Here is a 512-nt window from a genome sequence, read left to right on the forward strand (position 1 = left end):
AGTGCCACCCACGGCCTCGGCCTCGGCCTCGGATGGAGCCTGGGCCCCTTGCCTGGGGCTGCGGGTCTCTGGCCGGACCTGCCACCTCTGCAGCCTGGCGGCCTCTGCCTGGACAGCTGCCTCCTCCAGGAAGGCTTCCAGGCCACCCTCTCCCACCTGAACACTGCCAGGCTCCCCAGCGTGATGGGGAAGCCCGGGTCCCCGGGGCAGCGCCTGGGGCCAACACCCCAGAAAGCGCGGTGGGAGGTGGGGCGCTGGGAGGCAGAAGGGGGACAGGGGAAAGGCCGTCCGCTGTCACCCACCCCTGACCCCAGCGTGCCCAGGAGAACAGGCCCTATGGCCAGAGGAAAGGAGCCCCACTGCCCAGCGACCCTCTCCCCACCCAGCTCAGGGCGGGACAGGTAGGCCTTGAGGGGTACGGCCAGAGGCTGCTTCTCTGGGCGCTCTGTCCCCGCCCCCCTGACCCCCGTGGGGTCCTGACCGGTCATCCTGGCCTCAGCCGCCCCCTTCCC

Source organism: Myotis davidii, unplaced genomic scaffold (assembly GCF_000327345.1).
Source record: "Myotis davidii unplaced genomic scaffold, ASM32734v1 scaffold211, whole genome shotgun sequence".
NCBI classification, from domain to species: Eukaryota; Metazoa; Chordata; class Mammalia; order Chiroptera; family Vespertilionidae; genus Myotis; species Myotis davidii.